We start from the raw sequence: 23,135 nt of genomic DNA, 5'->3' as shown, positions 1-23,135 counted from the left end.
TCGCTTTGGCTGAAGTCCTGTTAATTGTGATCCAGCTGAGCAGAATAGTCACTGACATATCAAAGTCCTGCTACAGATTTTCACTGGTTCTTTCCTGCAATCAACTAACAGTTCCCCATTGCAAAAGGCTTCATATCTAATCTGCCTAATCTGCAAGCGTTGAATTGCATTGGTCATTTGCATGGATTTGAGATGTGCATTTCCATACAAATGAGAATGAAAGCTTGTTCACTCCTTGAGTGAATCTTAACGCTGAGTTATTAATTGCTCATTACCATTCCAGCACTAAGGATATGACCAACTATCTTTTTAGAATCTGAGCTCTGGTAATTATGGTTTGCAGACATAGACTGCAGAGAAGTTAAAATTTAATGGGGTTGTTTGCTTCATTTTCCTGCTCCTTGTTGTGGTGTCAGTACATGCTAACGTGTAGCTGCAAGATTTTGTCCTGGAACCACGTCCTTTTCTGTGCCAGCTTTGCGGGCTGACGCATTACAGTGGGCCTTTCTTGTGGCTTAAGAATGTTCTATTCTCTGTATTTTACAATCCTAATGGCATACGTTAGATAATTTTATGTTTTACTTAGGAAAGTATTATCTCACCCATCTCTTCTGGGTTCACAAGTGCCAGCTTTCATATTGACAGCTTGTTTACTGAGAAGAATTCATAGCGTGTGGCTTATCTCCCAATTTTCCACAAAGTAACTGCTTTACCTAACATCACCTTCGGTGCCATTTTTGTCTACTTTTTTTATGCCATTCTGAAGTCTATGGGAGCAGTTACTGTGCTTCTTGATGGATCATAAGAACTGGTGCACGTTTGAAAGGCAAAAACTGGAAAAAAAAAAGAAAAAAAAGAAGAAAAAAGACTGATGGTGAACTCATTTACTTCAATGGAAAGGGATATTTTGGCTTTATTTGTAATTGAGGGATGATACTGAAAAAAAAAAGAAAGAAAAAAAAAAAAGAAAAGCAATAATCTCCTGACGTTGTGGTCAGTGCTGTGAACTGGGATAAATTGGAAGAACAGTGAGTGATAAATAGGTCTGGCATGGATATGTTCAGCACTTTACATGCTGAATGTGCTCTGGGCAGTTCAGGTATTGAACACTGGCAGCTTCTGCAATAGACCTATGAGAATTGGCCTTTCTGATAGCTAGGAACAAATCTGAACACTGTGCTTTAGAATGGAAATTTTAAAAGATACGCAAAATCAATAAAAGTCAAAACCACAGCCAAGCAGTCACTTATCTTGTATACAGTACTTGCAGAACTGCTAGCCTGGGGGATGCAGAATAATATTAAGAGGCATATGGAAGATTAAGCATTCCTATTAATTTAATCCCTAGTCTTTTTCCAGATGCTGAAGCACAGGCATACGGAAGCAATTTCAGTACTCCACTTTCTTACAGAGATTGCCCATTTTCTATAAACTGAACTACATCTAAGCCCATCCTTCATTAATCTAGCTCATTAGGCACCCTTAAAATTTTACTAGCTTCTCTCTCACCAGTCTGATAATGTTTCAGTGGGTAAGCAAAGAAGAACACGTAAATTTCAATTTCCAGTACTGGTGCTACAATGAAATAAAAGTCTCAGACACATGTGCTAAAGATGAAAACCAAAAATAATTACTTGTATGATTCGCTGCTGACAGAAGTTTTGGTAGCCAGAGTAGAACCAAACAGAGAGAGAGATTGGGCAAAGTCATGGAGGAGGGCTCACTGGAGAATTATTAAATAGGACGTCTGTAGGTAAGCTCCAGCAAGCACTTTGAATAGAAGTCAGTGGTGAGTTGGTAAACAAGAAGAATCATGATTTTACCTGTATGTACTTCCTTAACCCTATTTTTAATAAGAAACTTATACAAACTTTCTACTGGAAACAAGATACCTGGGGGGGGGGGGGAGCTTTAGTTTTAGTCATTATAGCCTCTTTTGTCTTATGTTGCTATACACAGATAGGATAGCTCTGATATAGTTGTGGATATGGCCTACAGAGCAGTCGTGATGTTTTGTTCTCTGTTTCTGTGGTGTCAGTCCTTGGATCACAGGAGATGGGATTATACATTTAGAAAACAAATTTAAAAAAAAAACAAAAAAACAAAAAAACACCAAAAGTAGCATCTGGATATAAAGACAGCCACAGACAGTGAGGAATATTACAGCCTAATGGGTGACAGCTCATTAACTTTTTTGCAGGAATTCAGTGTATATACCATCAACTCTTTAAAATGAAGCAAGAAATATTAAGTTTATCCTAGAGAATAGTGACTGAAGGTAGTTCCAGCTACTGTGTGGTTTCTGTGCTACAATTCACAAGCAATGGCATAATAATAATAAGCTCTGCTCATTTGATCAAATGCAGTCATCTGTGATACTCCTTTAAATGCTAAAGGTGGTATTAAAAGTGAAAAAAGCAGAAGTAAAATACTGTGAAAGAGTAAACTCTGTATCAGTGAGTTGCTGTTGATTTTACCCCAAATCTCTAATGCTTCTGGATGTAGACAGTTTTAGGGAAGTATGATGCTAAAGGCAGAAGGTAAACTTTTCCAAATGCCCATGGATTTGTTCCGTATCTGGAGTCTGACTGATGACTTTTGAATTCATCACACAGGCATGCTTGTGATCTATGTAACTACCTACATGCCTATTAAGAGCAGAAAACCTAATGGAGTTTTAGTCCTCTCCCTGTGCTGTGTGTCCTATACAATCTAGGAGTTTGTGGGAAAGATAATCTTTTAAACAAACTTCAGATCAGTTGCTCGCTTTTAGATCAGCTGTCTGGGTTTATATTTGAGTAGATCTACAAGGGGATGTAAGGCCTGCAAATAAGATGACACAATCATTCTATTAAATCACATCAAGCCCATTTTGTCTGGCATTTCAAAGAGGAGCCCAAGCAAGATTTGAATCTTAGCCTCCATCATTCTTGTGCAGAGTGTTTACATTTGGAGTGGAATAGAAATGCACAGGGAATATGCTGAGAGAGAATGAGGAATGGCTGTAAGGAGTAAGTACCCTGTGGGGCAAATCACAGAAAAGGGTTCAGTATGAACAAGTGTGCACAAAGTGCTGCACAGAAGACTTTCATTTGTTGTTCTTACCAGTTTAAAGGAAATAAATGACTGTAAGACGTCTCTGTTTTAGATGGTGGTGTTTTGTTGGGTTTTTTTAAGTTGACCGTTTGTGTCTGCGTTGGAGATGAGCAACAGAAAATGGTCTAATGTGTAAATGGCAAATTTGGGGTTTGATACAGAAGGAGGAACTGCTGCTGAAGTTAACTACATCAAAGTTGAAATTGTTTTTCTTGTCAAAGATCTGTTATTACAGTGATTTCAGTGGAGCTAAAATGTTTTATTTTCGTTTGTCATTGAATACTGGGGGGAGTAAAGGGGATAGAGTTGAAAGGACTCTATTCAGATTTTAGTCTGTTCAGACTGGAATCTTTTCAGCTACTGGAAAAACTTCAGAGTATGGATAGATTTACTTCCTCTGCTACAGAGACACACCTCCTGTCACCTTACCTGCCCTCGGTCCTTCAAAATAATCATTGCTAAACTCAAATGATCCTGTGCTGCTTAGATTGTATGAGATGCAAGAGAAATCACTGTTTGACTCCTATTTAGAGCATCAGGAGTCAGAAGGGAGATAAGAAAAGTAATCAGTAAAAAGTAGAATATAACCACACCTATATTGATGTATATCCTTCCTAGAGCTTATCAACCAAGATGGAAATACGTAATTTTCTCAAATCTTTCTCTGTTTCTGCACCTTACTCTCTCAAGCTGATACAAAACCACAGTTCCTTTCTGTAATAAAATCACGTTTGGTCTTCTCTAATAGTTCAGGACAAATGTTATTACAGTTTTTTTTTATTCTTCTTTGAAACATCCCACTGCTTCAGCAGTTTGAGATGGGCTGTTTGAAACTGTCATAGATTCTCTTTCTAGCCCCAGTTAACCGATCTACGCCTGGTCAGTTCCCACGGGCAGCCAAGCAGCCCAACCTGCCCTTGTATGGCATGGACGTGTTGGTCTGAAGAGGTACCTCCCTGTAGTATGGGCCTTGGATGTGGTGCCTTCTTTATGTTCATCGCAGCATAAGAGCTCCTGCTGTGACAGGCTAAATATACAAAATAGAGGATGGAAGGGAAAAAGAAAATACTGTTTCCCTCCTTTGCGGCTAAGGTACAGGAAGCAACTTGCTCAAGAAAACACAGTGGCATCTGTGGCACAGACAGGAATTTAATTTAAACAGTGTCTGAGACCTCAACCACAAATCAGCATTCCTCTTTGTTATTGTGTTTAAATGCCCCTCTAGTTTTGGATATTGGCTGGTGTGGTTTTCAACGTAATCACAGTTCGTTCATATTAAAACCATCTAATACTTGAGAACAACATGCATAAAAACATAAACCAGATTAACTCAACCAATATAAATTTACAGGGACTATTTCAGGCAGTAGATTTTAAATCATCTAGAAATTAATCTCCTAACATCGTTTCCTAGTCCAGGAACCTAGGGGTAAAGAGGAGCGAATGTGTTTGTGTGACAGAGAAACTGTTCTATGCTCATGCTTGTCATATTTAAAACTAAACGAATTATGTTAAATGCTGTATTTACACAGTCAAGCAGAGGGAAATATTCAAGTGAGTTCAAATATTCACGGAAGTTTCTGTTTTGAGATTCTTGAATTCAGCTCTGCTTACCCTTGAATCTTCTGCAACATCTTTTAATCTGGGGTCTATTTCAGTTTCCTTCCCTTCTCTCTTTTAAACAGATGACTTTACTTAAATCAACACTTGGTTTCTGTTAGACAGGTAGAAGAAGGTGGTTCTCAGCATCATGTGCTTCTTTACCTGGTGAAGCCCCAGTAGCCTTAAAATATCTAGGAAGCTGTGTGATTAACAGCACTAAAGGCTTTGTCAGACACTACACCTAATAAATACTGCCCTTTGCCCAAGCGTAGAAAAAGAGTGAATAATTACTTTGTCTGTGCACATTTTCAGTTTGGAGACTCATAATGGCACTAAAACTCTACTTAGAAAACAAAAATTGACAACCGAAGTTATTTTTTCATACATGTGTGTGTTTACACATGTCTATCAATCCGAGTGTGGGTTGGCTCTTTGCCCTGCTAGGGCTGTCCTTTTTACAGTTAATCATGTTATGATGGAGACACCACTTGTATGTGATTTTCCTGCTCTTCACTTGAGTTTTGTGCAGATTCTTTGATACTTCTTGATCTTTAAGTGTCAGAGCTGCTATGTCCTGCTGTGGTTGGGTATATGAGTCTTAGTTTTGCCATTCTAGTCAATATCAGCAGCAAAGATGTGTGACCTGGCTTGATAATCATGTGCAATAGTCCTGCCAAAAGCAGCTGTCAACCTTCCTCCAAAAAACCAATAACCCAGAAGTAAAGCATATTGAAAATGTTAGCCTGAGTGGGGATAGGCTCTTTTGCTTCATCATAGCTGAAGTTTTCTGGAACCATTCCAGTTGTGCCATCAGTATCTATGACTGTGTGCTATGGTCATCAAGGACCATAGCACAAAGGAAGCCTTTATTCCACTACTACTAAATTCTAGAGAGCTTCAACTGCGTAGTTTTACAGGAAAACATCTTAGAAAGGAATATGGTCAAGAATTTTTTTTATTATTATTACTTCATAAAAGGAAACTGACAGTCACAATTATGGATCATCTACTTCTGTGTTTGCCTCATATTGCATTAGGGAGATTTGGCCAAGCTTTGAGGTGAAATAATCGGACTCACAAAGATGTTGCCAAATAGTCTCAGCAGAAGTGACCGGAGAGGAACACTGTGTCTATTCACCAAAGCAAAGGATCAGTGATTTTACTATAGTGCTATCCATATATATCCATCTAATGCAGTGCACTGCAGGCATGCTGGCCCAGGGCCCAGAGACCCATCTAGGAGCATTTGGGTGACACTGCATCCAAGCAATGGCTTATTAGCTTGGGCATGATACTTTAAAAGGGTCCAGATGTTCCAGGGTATAGCTTGAACAGCAATTGTTCAGCTATCTTTGCAGCATGCTTTTGATTGTAGCCAACTTGACACGATAGTCAGAATGAATAGATCGTTCATAGGCTGCTTCGGATAGTGGCTGACAAAGCTGGCCTTGAATCCAACTCCCCCAAACCTCAACAATGAGGAATTACTGAATCTCATGGCAGCAATTAAAAGAGATAGTAGACTAATTTCCTCTGCATAGAGAAAGGGGAGGAAGAGGACCGGTTAATGATGCTACACTTGAGAATCAGACGAGCAGTGAATCCTGCAAACAAGGTCACCTTCATTTTGTTTTCTGTGTACTTGACGTACACTCTCAGTGAGAAGTCAGCTGTGGCTGAGGTGTAGATCATCGTGTCAGAACTTTATTGGTTTGTTTTGCAGTAGGCTTTTGGTTGTGACTAGTTGTAGATCCAGAGAGCCCTTTTTATGCAAGATAAATAGCTAGCAGTACTCTAAAAACAGTGAGTAATTTTAGAAAACATAAATTCATCCATTTTTGTCGTGGATTCATCCATTTTTGCCATATAATTCCAACAAGGAAAGAAAGGAAGCCAAATTGCAATATATTATTGGAAGTAAACTGTATTAAATATAAGTCCAGAAAAATGCAATTGCTGCCTGTACAGTATTATTTCAAAAGTCTTGTGTGTTGGCTTGAGCAGTGTCTTCTGAAAGAAGTTAATGTTCAGATGAAAATCTTTGAAAAAGCACTGTGAGTTTGCACTTAGATTATTTTTGGTAGGAACTTCTTAAAAGTCTGTCATTAATTCACAGTAAAAGGGAGTGATCTGAGTAATTTTGATGTCTTCCTAATGGTTTAAAAAGATTTCTTCAGGGTTTTCTTTGACATCTGTAGAGTGTAAGGTCCATACTGTTCACACTTAGGAGCACCTTCTGTTTAGGCCGCTGGTGGAAAAGTGTAGGAACAGTTCCAGTGTTGTGATAAGCAAAACATTTAGGAATCCTTTAAGGAAGAATGTAGTATGCATCAGTTTAAGAAACAGCTTATCTTTTTTTTGAAATGATCTGAGAAAGCAAGCGCAAATTGAAGGTCATCTGAAGATAAGGGCAGAGACTTGCTTGTTAGCTCCAGTGCTCTTTTCCTGTTCAGGAGTATCTTGTCCATATGGCTTCATTTAAGTCAGACTCTTCACAGCAGAACTGTGTGGGATGTTTCATTCTGCTATCAAGGGGGTGCTCAGTCCTTAGAAAAGAATAAGTGGAGTAATGGAGAAAAGACACAGAAGTTCAGTATGGCTTACTGCCTCATGTTGCTGATAACCTACTACTGCCAATCCTCAAGATGCTACTTCTGTCACTAGCAAGGAATTCTCCTGTTGCTGTTTGTTTTGTTACTTTTGACTGTCAGCCTGGAGATGTAGTAAGGAAGATGTCAGGGATAAGGTTCCAATAGGCTGAAATTTTATTAGCTGAGCTGAAATGGCAACTATTGGGCAATAATTCATGGAGTGAGGGCCATCCCTCCTTCCTCAATCATTTATGTGTTCTCCTCTTGCTGCTAGAATAGCTCTCCCTTGTATGAGGCTGTGGGAGTTAGGGACAGAGATCATCCTTGCCATTCACTTAATAAAATCTGCACCCATTGTTCAAATGTCTTCAGAAGATCTTTTCAGTCCTCTTCCAGGGAACCAGACTCAGTAGAAGGAGTATTTGTACTGAATTTTGTGAAACTTATGAACATACATTATCTTGAACCTTGCTTTTAACCTAGATCCTACATCCCACTGCATCTGGGGAGAATTGTAAAAGTAATAATAATAATAATAATAATAATAATAAATTCCTTTTCAGTTTCAAAAAAAAATTATCTGATGAAGTGTCATAGCACACCAGAAGCTACCTGAATATTGTCCTGATTCTTGGTGATGCAGAAGGTAGAGCATAATGACAGAAGAGTGAGAGAGGGCCCTGTTTGTCAGGACAATGTGTGAGCATTGAGCTCAGAAAATTGTAACCTTTTCTGACCCACATTTTAAACTTAAATGCAAAAGGAAAAAAAAAAGTGCTTTTTACAATGCTAAGCCCCAATTTCTTCTGCTTTTCCCCTGAAAATCCCCCTCTCCTTTGAAACTAAGAAGTTGCAGTTCATATGAATAACAATGAGGATTATTGTAAAATACTCAGGTTATTTCCACCCTCATTTTAAGCTTTCTTTCATTTCATCATAGACTTATTTTGTACCAAAGTGAGGCTGTGAGATGCACACATTGAACAGAAATCAAAGTCGGGCTTTCATCACAGTCCTTAAGCTAAATGGTTGGCTTGCTGCTACAGGCATCTGCAGGCACCTTGTAGCATAGTGGTATGGTATAGACTTCGGAGGCCCAGCTATTTTAAATCATAATAGTGACACAGTATGCATGCTTTCTTTCAAAAAGTCTGGGCAAGCCATGCTGTGCTGAGTTTCTTGGCACACCGCGTACCTATAATTTTTCTCTCATATTTTGTTATGTAGGTATCTGGGCTTAGACTCAAAACAACTCCACTGAATATGTAAGGCTTTTTACAGGAAAACACGATGAACGCATTCTTTTAGATTGATAGTATCCCTTTGACAGTTATAGATGTTTAAGAACAAAGAAAGATACTAAGGGGGTGGGGAAAGGAAAAGAAACATTATGGCTGGGGGGGGATGCCTTGGGCTTGATGGGATTTGGTGGAGCTTTGTTTGTTTTGGCAAAGCTGTACATGTGTTTTGTTAGGGATTTTTTTCTGCCATGATTTTGGCCCAATTCTATGAAGCTTGCAGTGAATTGCAGTTACATAGGACGGCTAGAAATAAGTGACAACCATTTGTGAAAAACCTAAATTGCAGCATGTGTGCTGTAATTGTGCTCAGCTGAACTGACTTGTTCTAGAAGAATTGTCTAATGGTTACCATTTATTCTATTAATGCTGCTGACAGAAGTACAGTTAAAATAAGAGAATCCAGTTCTGTTGCTCCCTGATTCACCCTCAGTAGCCTCATTTCCAGAGTGAATCTGCCTAGTGCCAGCAGATATCATGGGTGCCCAGCCTCAATTCTTTAAAAATCAGTCCCTACCTCTCATCTGGAAAGAATATAATACCACAGTGCCCATGCACAGCTGGAGAGACAGCTGCATTTCACACTGAGAGCATCAAGCATCAGAAGAGCTAAAACCACACTTGCTAATTTTTATATAAACAGAATGGAGTCCAACAGGCTTCTGAAACAGTCTGAAATTTTGGATAATGGCATAACTAACCTTAGGGTACTAGTTTGAAATGGATAAGCACAGGTAGCTATATCAAGCTCTATTGAAGTGCATTCAAACTGCTCAGGCCTGAATTTCAAAAGGAAGGTGTGTGTTGGGGGGTTGGCTGGCTGATGTGCTTTTGTTTGCATGTTTTTGATCCATCACTCTAGTGTTGGAAAATTATAAATGAGAATTTCTTGTGTATGGATTACTTGGTCAGCCCTAGCTTATAATCAATTACTCTAAGACACTGTATTGAAAGAGATGGCAATTTGTTTGTTGCAGTTAAAATTTTCTGTGTTTTCCCTCTTTTTTTCCTTCTGCTTTGAGAAGAAAGCTTTGCTAGGCAATGTGGAAGTTTATTTTGTACAATTTTTTTTCTCATCTTCTTTTTCTCCTCAGATTCATCCATTCCCCATGACTGCTCGTAGTGGTGCTTTCAATTTGAGTGTTTCAATTTGACTGGCTCTATTACAGACTTTTTAAAGACAACCTTGTTGACGAAAGGCAAGAAATAAGGACAGCTTGGTTTTGGTTCCTGGTAGTTGACAGACCCAGAGCTCTTCCGATTGTGTTGTATTTCCTTGTGAGGCAGAGGGATAAGGAGATTTCATTTCAGAAAACTGTACTCTGTAGCTAGTGGTAGGGAGGCAGATTGGTTCAAGTTTACAACCTCTTTTTGTTTAGCCTCTGGAACGGTGCCATGGAGTCTCAAGTTTCCTGTATAAAGAGAGATCTGTATTCAGCCAGAAGGTAACCAGGCAAGGTACATGAAGTCTGCACGATGAGGGGCTCTTTCAACAATGAAATCAATTTGGGATCTTTAAGATCCCAGTAATTCCTTATCTCAAGGTAATGCTGAACAGGCAAAATTCATATAAATTTTCAGGGTGCTAAAATACCTTTGTGGCTTGAGGAAAAAAATGTACCTACTTCAGAAAATGCTCAACAGGAAGACGTTTCCTGCAGATCTGATGATTCTTATGAATTTCCTAGACTCTCAGGAAATCAGGAGAGGTGAGGGCTAGCCACATCTTCTTTTCATTCCCAGTTGAGTCCTGACTGCTTTGGTTATTTGGATCCATACACATGAAGAATGATACCTTATGCAAAGTATCTTGCTGCACGATTGTTCGATTTATCGATGCAATTTGGTTAGAGGATTAAGGATCTTAAATAGTTATTCTTGCAGGTATAGGATTCACCTTGCTCCTGTCTTTCTGCAACTGAAGGCGTCACTCTACAGTTAATAAATCGCATTCACATCTTACTCCAGGGTACAGAAGCTTTGCCTTGGGGAGAAACAGAAGATGAAGAGAGGAAGACATGCTCTTACCAATATTGCTCTCAAGTAGCAGCTTACAGTTGCACTAGTAGAGATGCAGTGAAGCACTATGTTTTTGTAATCTCATCGTCTTGATTTTACGAAATCAGTGAGTGAATGCTTCTCCTGTTTTGTTTGCTCATTTATTTGTTGGATCACAGAATCATAGAATGGTTTAGGTTGGAAGGGACTTTCTAGTTCCAACCCCGTGCTATTGGGGGCTATAACTGTAGCCTTTCCATAGGTTTCCAGTTGCATGCTATTTGATTTTTTTTTCCAGTAATTTACAGTACAAATTCCATCACAAAATAAATAAAATGCTAGGAATCTGACTTTGGCTTTCTTTCCACATTGTTTGGACATTTCCAAATTGTCTGTAGATGTGTAAGCTCATCCCTCAGTATCAGCAAGTTATAAATGGTTGCTGTTCTGTAACATTATTTTGACATCTGTGATTTGAGTGGGAGATGAAGATTCTGGAGCTTTTTAGGAGCTGTTCCAAGTCTCCTAATGGCCTTGCCAGGGATAATTTACTAATCTCTGCCACCTCTTCCCCACCCTAGCAGTTATCTAAGCTTTATCATTTACAGCATGTTTCTGTAAGGTATTAGGAAAGCTGATATTTCAGTGTTTCTCAGCACCATACATCTCTTCTTGCTGTCAGTTACTACTCAGAAAACATCATCAAATTAACTATGTTTTTTACAGAAAACTATTGAAAGCCCAAGTATTTTTGTAGTACTTAGCGAGGGAAGATTTAGGTTGGTTGTCAGGGGAAAATTCTTTACTATGAGAGTGGTGAGGTGCTGGAACAGGCTGCCCAGAGAGGTTGTGGATGCCCCATCCCTGGAAATGTTCAAGGCCAGGTTGGATGGGGCCCTGGGCAGCCTGGTCTAGTATTAAATGGGGAGGTTGGTGGCCCTGCATGTGGCAGGGGGGTTGGAGATTCATGATCCTTGAGGTCTCTTCCAACCCTGGCCATTCTGTAATTCTGTGATACTTGTGGGACCTTGGTTTTTGTGAAACAGTAAAGCTAATGCCTGAATTCATTTACTGCAATTTTAGACACATGGGTAAGGAATGGTGCTCCAACATTCCCTTCCAGGCAGCTGAGACGGATTTCACCCTTAAGTCAGCTTCTGCAGAGTAGGTGGGGGGAGCCCCAGGCAGCTTTGCAAGGTGCTGGCAATCTCTTCCTTTTGCTCATATTACAAGTTGCACAATCCTGAGCTGTATTTTTGCATGGATATCCAGAGGTAGTAGGTCTTGCAATGAGACCCTTCCAGGAGTAAGAATTTCTTGTGCTCCATTTCTCTCAATTCCCACTTTTCTAAAATTAAATCGGATGTAAAGATGGTTGAGTGGTTTGTCTTTAGAGAAATAGGATGAAGAACTTGTAACCATCAGGGAAGGATTGCTGCATTCTCCTAATACTGATTGATTGCTATTCTATGTTGATTTTTATGGAATATTAGGATTTTTGCTCTCTGCTTTAGCTAAGCAAGAAATATAAAAAGGATATAAATTCTAATTCATTAAACGTGCGAGAAGATGTCAAGTGGTGTCAAATAATTCCCTTCTGCCAACAATGGGCTATTGTTCAAGGATCCAAACACAGGTTAACCGCAGAGTCGTTTCTGAGAATCTTTCTGATTTATGATGACATTGCTGGCAACAGCCAAAGCTCTCTAGCAGTGTTTTCCACAGGGCTGTGTCAGCAGTTTTACGCACGCACACACACGGTGTATATGTTTTACATATATATTGAGAGCAGAGAAGTCTGAGTCAGTTCTGGTGTTCATCTGTTGTTGGGGGTTTTCTTGCGCTTGGATGATGTTTATTCAGAAAAAAGGTATCTGCCTACAGTTTAGGATATGTAACAGTTACAAAACCCTGCTAGTCAGGACAGCCCCGAAAGCAAATTATATTGGTCTTATGTTCTGAGTGTTTTGCTAGGAGAAATTCTTTGGAAGGAAAGAGGCGATTAAGTAAGTTCCAGGGATAATATGACTTGTTTCAATAAAAGACAGGCAATACTATCAAAGAAGCTGTGAACTTAATACAATTAAAAATAGAATTTGTGATCAGAACAGTGTTTCAGCTGTTTGAGATATCTCTCCTTCCCCCCTCAAAAAACCTTTCACCCTACAGACAACAGAATTTGCTTTAAAACATTTCTGTTCTTGCTGCATTTCCTTCAGCCTCCCAAGAATTAAAAAATCCATGCCCTGCCTTGTTTATAGTTCCCACTTCATCTCTTTCTTACTTGTATTCTCTTGTTGGGCAAAAATCCAGATAAAACTACATAAATCTGGAAGTTTTGAGAGATGTATGTTCAAAGTGTAGCTGCAGGCTTTTCTTGCTGGTTGGTTGGTTTGTTTCCTTGTTATCCTGACCAGCTTAGGTAGGTTCCATACTCTTCAGGTTGTCTAGATCAAGCAGCAGCTTTGTCTGTGTTTTAAGACAGTTACATCATCTAATCCTGATCACTGGGCTGCAGATGTCCCAGTATTGACCTATGTGCTATGATATAGCAATTTCTGGATGGCAGCCTATGGGCTGCCCACTCATCTCCAACTGAGATCTGGACAGTCATGTAATTCAGACTTCTGCTTCTTTCTTGCAGCTTGTGAATGCACCAAGGAAAAGAAGTCAAAGCACATAAAACACTTTTATTTTTGTATCGGTGTTATACTGTTTTTTAAGCAGCCATTGCAGAGTCACAGAGTTAATGAGAGCAGTGACCAACAGTAGAGATATAATGCATGTGTTTAGAAGTGAGATGAGTGAATATAAAATTGTGAGTGTGTGTGTGTGTATATATATATATATATATATATTTTTTCTTTCTTTTTCTAGAAAGGGAAAGTACTTAAGTAAGCAGCTTATCATACTGTCTTCTGTTTGGGCTAGGGGTTACTTTTAAAAACTTTTTTGACGCAGTAGGATTTGAGCAATGGTCTGAGTTCTATATTATGGAAGCATTCTTGATCATATATGCATCAAATGCAACTGAATAGCGTTAGTAATGAGAGATAACAGTGATATCCTTACGTAGGTTTTTGATGTACTTCACCTGGAATACAATGGGAGCAGGTGTACCCCATAGGGACTGCAGGAATCAAGGAAAATTTGTAAAGGTTTTGTTCAGAACTGGGCTTTCTCAGAGTTGATGGCTGTACAAGGTAGCGTGACTATGAGTGTCTTCAAATAGTATAGTGAAGATAAGAGGTATTTCCAGTTATTTTCTCCTTTCTGTTACATAGATAAAACTATCCTTGATGAACGACATCAGATGTGTGTAGAGATGACAAAAGGAAACTCACTTTAACAGAGTGTATCAGTCTATGCAGGCCAATACCACAGCAAATAATGGAAGCCGAGATCCTACAAGCACTTTTAAGGAGTTAGACATTTTATTTCAGTGGGATAAGGCACTTCTAATATAAACAGTATTGCAACAAATGCCTGATGTATTACACAGTGTGCGTGGTGGGAAGACCCCATGCTCAGAAAGTGATTTCACCAGTGGCACCTGAGTGGGAACCTTGATTCATAGAGTCGTTTGAGTTGGAAGAGACCCTTAAAGGTCATCTAGTCCAGCTCCCCTGCGATGAACAGGGATGCCTACAGCTGTATCAGGTGGTTAGAGCCCCATCTAGCCTGACCTTGAACTTCTCCAAGACAGGGCATTCACCACATCTCCAGGCAACCTGTTCCAGTGCTTAATTACTTTTCCTGTAGTGGGGTCTGCAGCTTTGCTGTCTTCTGCTGAGGAAAAATGCTTCCTCCAGAAGACCTGTTCTTATTTTCCCCTGAAACCCACCCAGACTCAGATGCACAACCACTTGTTTGCTGCTCTCTGGGACTTGGGAGGCTTGATATCAGTGATTTCCATCCAAGGCTATGACAGACAGAAGAGTTTAATGAATGCAGACTTTTCTTTCCATCTTCTGTCAGATTTTGCCTTCTACTTCGCACTCCTCAATGAACTTTTTTTCCCCCCTAGATTTCTCTTTTTCTTGTGTCACCCTGAGGCCTCAAAGTTCATTTCCTTTACTCTGTGTCCTTCACTCGTATTTATCATCTCATTTCCCTGCTGTTCCCAAGCTCACCTCTACCATAACATTCTTCCAGGTGCTTCCCACTCCATCATCATGTATGTTTTCTCTTGTTTGCATTTGAATCAAAGTTCTTATCTGTGTTGTCCTGGCTCAGATAGGATTGATTATCAGTAATTGAGTAAGTTTCTTGCACTCACTTGTGATGTTTTCCAGTTTGGCATTAGCCAACACCGAATCCTGAATAGCAGGCAAAGGGAAAGTCCTATTTTTTGCTCCTTGACAACATGGACTAACAGACTGCCAAGGGATGTTTGCTGCTGGAGTGTCTGTACTGGGAATGTAAAAAACTTCCATTTCCCTGACAAATAATATTCTGGTTATCACGTGATTAGCAGGAAAGCACATTCTTAGTCCAAATTGTTGTCTTATCGGTATTCAGGTGCTTCAGAAAATGAAAGGCCAGAGCTTTTCTAAAAAGCCAACTGTGTTGGTTTTTTGTTTGTTTTCTTGTTTATCATAAATTCATTTTTTCTTGGCATTACTCTTAGAAGAGACAATTAAATTTGTCTGGAATTTCCCAAAGATTTTTGGGTAGCTATTCAGCATGAAAAAAAAGTCAGGCTAGGGAGTTGCACTTTGGCAGAATTACTAAAGGGTTATCATCTGACAGGAAGCATGGGATAGACTATACAACTGCTAATGTAGGAATTACAGCCGTTCTTATTACCTGAGCGAATGTCTGAGCTGTTTTAGAATTTTAAATATACATTTTGATGATGATTATAAAACCCTTTGCAGTAGAATATATGTCAAACACTAAATGAAGAAGGAAATACACTGCCCTTTTAAGAGTTTGTTTTTATGGCTGTAGAAAGTGAGGTTTCTTGCCAGTCTTCTACAGCCTGTAATAATTGCTTCTGCCAAAAAATTGTATTGGAGAACTAGTATTATTTGTCAGTGAACAAGTAATTTTCATCGTGACTCCAAGTCTCTTTTTTTTGCTGGAACCAGGCAGATAGCATCTTCAAAGCTGAGGGGGGAATGGAAAAGAAATGGGAAGCAAGGAGATGAAAGATAGAGAGGCAGACTTGCCATGCACTGCTGTTGTGAGCACTTTTTACAACAATCAAAGTAAAATTGCCAGGTTCTTTGCTTGGTATTCATGATGACATTGCAATACAGTGGTGCTTAAAAATCGGTCAGCCATTTGAAAGATTGTTTTCACTTGACTTCCTGTGTCTAAGTCTCATTAATGTCGATAGAGCTGCAAGTATGTAGGAGAAGAGGGCAGTATGCTTCCAGAGCTGGTTCTGAAAAACACCAGAAACGGAGCAGCAGTAGCTGATTTAACCCTCTGTCTCTTTTATGAAAAAAATAAAATGCAAGTGAGTGGCAAAATTTAACAGAGATGGAGAGTGGGCATTAGGAGAATATAGAATCACTTGGCACTTGCTTGTGATTCTGATGGAACCACAGCTGAACAATTACACGCTGGCTTAATTATGCTGCTTTATCCCACTGGATGCTGCTGACCTTCGCTATAGCAGGTTACATTCTCTGGAAGCACTCACTGAAGCTGTAGTGCTTTTTGAGATTATTTGCTCACTGTAAAAACATTTTGTTTGAAAAAGACCGTTACCAAACCTAATGTTGCACACTTGGCTTAAATTCAGCAAGGTACTTAAGTGCATACAATGTTTAAGTATAAATGATTACTGTCCACTTCAGCTGGAAGTACTATTGCTTAAGATTTATATTCTGCTTAAGTAGGTTGTTGAACAGAGATCTTCATGTGTAGGTATAGATTTTTGTTTCTCTTATTTGTTTTACATTTAAAACGATTGTGAGTTTATTTTCAGGAGGTTTCCAACTTTCATACAGACAGTTGAATCATGATTGCCTTGGCCTTTTGTCTCTCTATGAATATATCCTGCTCAGTGTGTGAACGCAGAGGTCTCTAATTACATGCCCTGAAATCCACGTATGGCTAGAAATTTTTAACTTCCTTATCTCCAGGGATAAGGACTAGACAATTTGCCAGGATAAAAACATAAGATTCCCGAAGATTAGATCATTGCAGTGAAATCAGGGCTAAACAACTTCAGAAGCTTGCTTTATGTGCCAATGAGTTACATACTATAGTGTTGATTGCTGAAAAGCAGCAGTGTCCCACGTGTCCCATTCATTTCTGCAGTACCCATGAGATTTCCTTCCAGCCTTTTACTCCTTTTCAGCAGTCAGCAGTGTTGTATAGAAGTTAGGAAGTCACTGATAAATCTCACATGGGCAGTGGGATTAGGGGAAACAGGCCATGATTAGAGCTGTAAGTGCATTTATGAAGCCTGCAAGGTAGATCCTTGTGTAAATTCTCTCTCATATTCTCTGGTGTAGAAGTCTTAATTGTGTTTTAGTCAAAGGACCAAATCCCTTGTAGTAAAAATAAATGCAAAGGCTGCTTAGAAAGAAATCAATAACAGAAATAAGGAAGTCACTGCCAATTTGAAGTGAAAGGAGGAATGGTGATGTGTTCTAGGCACCAGAAAGCTCAGAAGACTTGGCTCAGAGCTTCTTTGTGCTCTTTTTCACAGTATATCACTTAATTCACAGTCAAATACGGCATCTTCCGATGTCACAGGCAGGGAACTTGGTAGTTCCCACAAACTGCTGCATACCTGTGTCTGTAGAGGTGCTGGTATGTAGCTTGTGCTTCTCTCAACCTCACTGCATTTGGCTGGTTAAAGCAGCAATTCTAGTTGAGTCACTCCTCTCTCTCTCTGATGTGGGAAGGCCACACTGGCAGAGTTCCACATTTAGATTTGATGAGGCCCAAATCCACTCAGAGGTTTGGTCTTTATTATATGCGTGCATCGAATGTCTTTGTAATCTGAGTGATGGGATGCTTCCTTGAATCTATTTGTTGTCTTCTGTGTTCCGAGACCTATTTGTTTTTTGTGACTGGCTCAACAGCCTTCAGGTCAAGGATGATAACCCTCTTTGCTCTACTGTCAGTGTAGCTCATGCCATATATAAAATTGGTGAGAACTAAATAATTAATTGCCGTACACCTGATGTTTAGTGGTTTAAATCTGCTGGGGAACTCATGCAGGGATCTTAGAAATAGAGCAAGGCATGGAGTGTTACTTGGCAGGTATCTTCAAAGGCAGGTTGAAGAGGATTTGACCAAAGGAAAGGAAAAGAAAGCAGGCAAGCTGGGATTTCTGGGAAGAAGTTGGGAAAGGAGAATGTGTTGACACTGCAGGGAAGCATTCAGAATCCAGGCAAGACTTCATATCATGGTATTGTTTCTTGAACATGTGTTAGTTGACACTCAGCCAAACAAACTTTCATATTCTCCAGAGTATTTCCTCATGTTGTGGCGGAAAGTAACAAAAACACTTCACATTTCAACATGGACAGGATCTTAGAGTTCTGTTTTGCCAGTTTGTCATAAAGAGATGGTAGTTGTGGTAGTTGTCCATCACTGTTGGTAAAGAGAACTGATAATTTCTTCACTTTTCAAGCCTGTCCAGGTCATTCAGGGCGGCATCCCTTCATTCTATTATATTGACTGCACCACTCATCTTGGTGTCACCCACAAACTTGCTGAGGATATGCTCAATCCCATTGTCTATGTCACTGATAAAGATGTTGTAGAGCACCAGTCCCAAGAAGGAACCCCAGGGGGACACCACTCATCACCAGCCTCCACCTGGACATAGAACCATAAACCACAAACCTCTGGTTGTGACCATTCAACCAGTTCCTTATCCTTGAATAGTCCGCCCTTCAAATCCATATTTTCCCAATCTAGAGATCAGAATGTGATGTGAGACACATAATGTGATTATAGCTGTACCTGTCACTTCTTCCCAAGATAAACATGACATCTCTTTCCATTATTTTCCAGTGAAAACACTCATCTTTATGCTTGTACATTTCTCCCAGCTGTTCTCTGGAAAATGTTTTATTGGATTTTTTTTTTCTTAAATGAAGTAACTACTTGTTCATAAGGAATAGATAGTTAAATACCGAGGAGGAGCTCTGTCACTGAGTGTTTTCCACATAATTTTGTTACATGTCTATTTTCATGGTGCAGTCTCTCATCTTTTACAAATGCCTTGCAGTATAAAGAGAAAAATGGGAGGGAAAATGTAATTTATTCTCTTACATTGGCTAAATCTCTAGAGGTGCGGGGAATGGGAGTTGCTTCAGAAAGTGAGAATTTCTGTTTCTAGTCTGTGGCTCAAAAGGGCAGAGCTTTTGCCATCTTCCCCTCTGAAGTATTTAAGCCCTTTCTTCAGTCACTTTGATTTAAAGGAACTGGAGTATATCCATGATAGCTTTGAGCCTTACTGCATCTCACATCAAAGTGAGTGCAAAAACTGCCTATTAACTTTGAGGTTGTAGGATCATGACCTTGTTTCTAAGATCAGAAGTAGGAGCATAAGTAGCAAGGTAGGCAGCATTGCGCTGAAGTACAGTAGCACCTACATAGCCAGTACATTTCAATTACTTGCACCAACTAGAGCTTCATGCTGATTAGAAATACACATGTAGACTTGCTGGGATAATTCTGTTTACAGTTCTCATTATTTAAAATTATATCCTGTTTTTCTTTTCAGAATCTAGTGAAGAATTTTATGCAAGAAAGTATTAGTGTGGCACTTTTTATCAGAAAAAAATATTTCTGTGCAAATATATGTTGCAATGTCTATTTTACACTTGTACGTTTGGGCTGAAGTGCAAAATAATCACTTGAATAATTGGTCATTTGAGTAATGTATTATCTAATTGCATTTTGGAAGACACGCACCTTTATATCACCTCTTTAATCACCACTTTTCCTGCTGGGGTAGGAGCCTTATAATTTTCTGTACTTGTGGGCTTCTGAGATGTAGGAGTGCTTGGTCAAAGAGCTGGCTACAGTGTGTTGGAGAAAATTTCTGTCAATGACAGAGCATGGTGTGCCGGGAAGGATGAAAGTTTTGACCATCCGAATTGCTTTTGCCACAAGACACCTCTGTTGCTGCAGGTGAACATCATGTGATATCTTTCCAATCTGAGAAATAGTTTTTTTGACAATGTGTTTTACTCACTTGAAAAACCCCCAAAAACATGTTTTTGAGGTTTTGGACTTGTCCTCTTTGAAAAGAAATCTCATGCTCAAACTTGGATGCTACAATGCTTCTTTGGGGCTTAATTTTACACTTGGAGAAAAAAAATGAAATTCCTGTTCTAATTGTCACTCACTAGGAAAGTACAGAATCAAAAAGAGTGAGAGATGGTGACAGCAGATCACCCAATGTTGTAGGAAAATCTGAAGAAAGAATCAGAGGTGGGCAGTGAGAAAAATCTCTTATCTGCAAGAGGTCCTATTCTTTGTTTTTCATTATGCTCAATATATAGACCATAAGAAAACAGGTAAGTTCACCTTGAGTTTTAATTGTGTTCCTACAGTCAAGGAAAACTGGTGTTACAAAGTAGGTGAATAGAGTTATGTATTCATATTCAACACTTGGTATTTTGTAACGAGGTGTACTTCCTCCATAGAATAAGCATAATGATAGTCTCTTTCCCAAGCTGAATTTTAGCAGTTGGTTTCATGGACATTTCTTTGCATGTGTGAAAACTACAAGAGTTCAGCTGTATTTTCAATCTTCTATGCTTCTATCTTGAGATCTTACCAGAGATCCTACAGGTATCTGAGGAGGTGCAATAGTACTTTAAAAGTATTTGTTTCTTTAGTGTTGTGCAGTGCTAACATCAAAAAGTCCCGCACTTTGGCTTGATATGCTTTTCATTAGAACTCCTTGGAGGTCAAATGGTGCCAAATTCGGTCCCAAAGGCACAGAACAGAAGAGTTCACTCAAGTTTACACAACACAGAAATGCTTTCTGCATATGGCTTTACATCGAATGCTTTGAAATATTTTTTTCTCACATAAAATTCACCATATTTTTTTCAAAGCATGGTGACTTCTAAGGAACTGGGTGATTTATTGTTTGTCCTGTACTTTTCCTTTGCTTTATAGAATATTTAATTATCAAAGGTCCTTCTGTTAGTGTGCCTTTTGAAACAAGTTCAGCATCCTTCTGACAGTTGTCATTTTTTATACCCTGCTGCCATTACCTGCAGCAAGTCTGCTGCTCCAGCTTGCTTTTCTGTGATAGTACTCAGGCATGAGAGGAGGTGCAGCCTTCCAGACTGGTCCTTGCATTTTTTGAGATGGCCAGATGGTGTGTGCCACATGCAATTTGTGTCAGTACTGACTAACTCTGAACTGCTGCAGCATTTTTTTGATGTATAGTGGATTTCATAACGGTTGATGTATTTCACAGCTGTTTTGGTTAAAGGGCAGTAAAAAAAGAAGCGGGTCCTCAGTCACAGAGACTTAATAGGATAAGACCTCTCTGTCTTATGCTAGCACTATACAAATAGCATCTACTTCAGTATGGTAAACATGAAATTCTCCTTGCCATACCAACACGGACAATTTTCCTGAGAGATGGAAGGAGATGCTACTCCTCTCCCCTTCTAGCACCTCTGTGGATGTTCAGCACTGTCATCTGGTTAATCACAGCACAGGCATAAGAGCGATTTGTTTAAACTGAACAAAATCTATGAAATTAAGCTATGGTTTCATGAAATATATCATTTGGATCTGTAGTATGATGGAGATGGATGAGACTTAGTTCCATTGCAGCTGAAATGACCATTTTAAAAGACAGTGAACCACAACAAAGGCAGCATGGGTGAAATACGTGGTTTGCTTCAATGCAGAAGTCGCATCAAGGCACAGTATTTTCATATGTGACAGCATCCTTTTCAGACGAAAAAGCAGAAAGATTAAACAGAGGGAATGTTGTAACGTGTTTAATCCACTGAAGTAGGCTCCTCTCCTTAATAAGGCACACTTTGAAGAGAAGAATTTGAGATAATTTCAGATGATAGAAGGTGAAATGTTCATGGCAGAGACTACAAAGCAGCACTGTTTCTTTTGCAGGTGCTTGAGCATCAGTGTTTATTAGTCGTATATCACAGGAAAGTCCATTTTGGTAACATAAATAATCTATTCCATGTTTGAAAAAGCAGAACAAAGTTATAAAGTAAAGATGCTGATTTTAGCACTGCTCTGTGGTACATTTAGCACGCCTCCATGCAGTCTAGCAAGTATGTTTTTTAGTTTCAATCTTATCTACACTTTATTAGATGAAACACTGCATTTTTGAGCAACCTTACGTTATCTCAATTATATAAAAGATTAAGAGCCTGTGGGGTTGTAGTGAGTAGTTGAAACATTTTTCTACCAGTTTCAGTGTTAGAGCCGAATACAGTACACTGAATCACAAAATCACAGAATGGCCAGGGTTGGAAGGGACCTCAAAGATCATGAATCTCCAACCCCCCTGCCACATGCAGGGCCGCCAACCTCCACATTCAATGCTAGACCAGGCTGCCCAGGGCCCCATCCAATCTGGCCTTGAACATTTCCAGGGACGAGGCATCCACAAGCTCTCTGGGCAGCCTGTTCCAGCACCTCACCACTCTCTCTGTAAAGAACTTCCCCCTGACATCCAACCTAAACTTTCCCTCCCTCAATTTTAAACCATTTCCCCTTGTCCTGCAGTTATCAACCCTTTCAAAGAGTTGATTCCCCTCCTGTTTGTAGGCTCCCTTTAGGTACTGAAGGCTGCAATGAGGTCACCCCGCAGCCTGTTTTTCTCCAGGCTGAACAAGCCCAGCTCCCTCAGCCTGTCTTTGTAGGGGAGGTGCTCCAGTCCCTGATCATCTTCATGGCCCTCCTCTGAACCCTCTCCAACAGTTTCCTGTCTTTCCTGTACTAGGGGCTCCAGACCTGGATGCAGTATGGGGCCTCACAAGAGCAGAGTAGAAGGGGACAATCACCTCCCTGTCCTTGCTGGCCACCCCCCTTCTGATGAAACCCAGGATACCATTTGCTTTCCGAGCTGCAAGAGCACACTGCTGGTTCATATTGACTTTTTCATCTCAGGACCCCCAGGTCCCTCTCTGCAGGGTTGCTCTCAAGGACCGCTCCTTCCAGTCTGTATGGATGCCTGGGATTCCTCCGGTCCAAGTGCAAAACCTTGTATTTTGTTGTGTTGAACCTCACCCGGGCCCATCTTTCACATCTGTCGAGGTCTCCCTGAATGGCATCCCTTCCTTCTACCGTGCCAAACTGCACCACTCAGCTTGGTGTCATCAGCAAACTTGCTGAGGGTGCACTTGATTCCATCATCGATGTCACTGATAAAGGTGTTAAAGAGCACCGGTCCCAAGACAGACCCCTGGGGGACGCCACTTGATACTGACATCTACCTGGACATAAAACTTGAACTTTGGTTGAACGCTGAACACTGATTGTCTTGCTTTTGTTCCACACATAAATAAATTCTTTCTACTGTTGTCCTGTTTCTGTTGCCCAAACAGAAAGTTTCCCACTGTGCAAG

The 23,135-nt window shown here is 39.9% G+C and overlaps 2 protein-coding genes across 2 annotated transcripts in view; one reads left to right on the top strand and one right to left on the bottom strand.

Moving 5' to 3' along the window:
- KCNQ1 (potassium voltage-gated channel subfamily Q member 1) overlaps positions 1 to 23,135 on the top strand; it is a 328,812-nt gene that overhangs the window by 231,988 nt on the left and 73,689 nt on the right. The window lies entirely within an intron of this gene.
- NAP1L4 (nucleosome assembly protein 1 like 4) overlaps positions 3,438 to 23,135 on the bottom strand; it is a 215,953-nt gene continuing 196,255 nt past the window's right edge. The window contains exon 17 of the mRNA XM_048948655.1: positions 3,438 to 3,449. The gene's annotated coding sequence lies outside the window, so the exon portion shown is untranslated. The remainder of the gene's footprint in view (positions 3,450 to 23,135) is intronic.

This window comes from Lagopus muta, chromosome 6 (assembly GCF_023343835.1).
Source record: "Lagopus muta isolate bLagMut1 chromosome 6, bLagMut1 primary, whole genome shotgun sequence".
NCBI lineage: Eukaryota > Metazoa > Chordata > Aves > Galliformes > Phasianidae > Lagopus > Lagopus muta.
This window is presented reverse-complemented; position numbering and strand designations above follow the sequence as displayed.